The sequence below is a fragment of the Carlito syrichta genome, unplaced genomic scaffold (genome assembly GCF_000164805.1).
Source record: "Carlito syrichta isolate Samal-C Ts95f unplaced genomic scaffold, Tarsius_syrichta-2.0.1 Scaffold307118, whole genome shotgun sequence".
Lineage (NCBI taxonomy): Eukaryota > Metazoa > Chordata > Mammalia > Primates > Tarsiidae > Carlito > Carlito syrichta.
The window spans coordinates 603,446-604,370 of record NW_007251214.1 but is presented as its reverse complement, the minus strand read 5'-3'; positions in this window follow the sequence as shown (position 1 = coordinate 604,370).

Here is a 925-nt window from a genome sequence, read left to right as displayed (position 1 = left end):
CACCGAGCCGGGCTCGGTGGCTCAGCCTGTAATCCCGCGCCTTTGGGAGGCTGAGGTGAGTGGATTGCCTGAGCCCGTGGGTTCGAGACCCGCCTGGGCAGCGAGACCTCATCTCTACAATAAATCAAAAAATCAGCTGGGCATGGTAGCGTATGCCTGTAATTCCGGCTACTTGGAAAGCTGAGGCGGAAGGATCGCCGGAGCCCAGCAGGTCGAGGCTGCGGTGGCCGGAAGCGGCCACTGCACTCCAGTCTGGGCGACCGAGTGAAACTCCAACTCAAAAAAAAAAAAAAAAAAAAAAAAAATTGTAGATCACCTATATATACCTGTTATGGTCTTCCGTTAGAGTCTCAAATATTTATTAGACTATCATATGTACTGGAAGAACAACTGTACATATGATTTGAACAACAATAAAATCACAAGAATTTTTAAATGTTACCAAGTTGCCTTTTAAAAAACTTTTACATAACTTTTAAAAAAGCAGGATATGCAAATAGCAATAATTTATTTAAAATTTTATTTACCTCTTCAAAATTGTGTCAAATTGAACGAAAAGATATAATGTAGTCCTAAAGACAGTTTATATTTATTAACTATTATGTCTATAACTTCTAAGGGAAGTTTTTAGTATATGGTTCTGATAGATGAAACAAAGAGCAAAAAGTCTCCTTTCACATCTTATGACATATGTTTGGCTTCTAACACATTATGCAACATTGGTGGTTTCACCCTAAGAAATAATTTATTTTGAAGATAAAACATTGTTACACTTAAAAATGTTTGCAAATATTAGCCAGGCTCGGTGGCTCAGCCTGTAATCCCGCGCTTTGGGAAGCTGAGATGAGTGGATTGCGTGGGCCCGCGGGTTCGAGACCCGCCTGGGCAACTTGGCGAGACCTCATTTCTACTATAAATCAAAAAA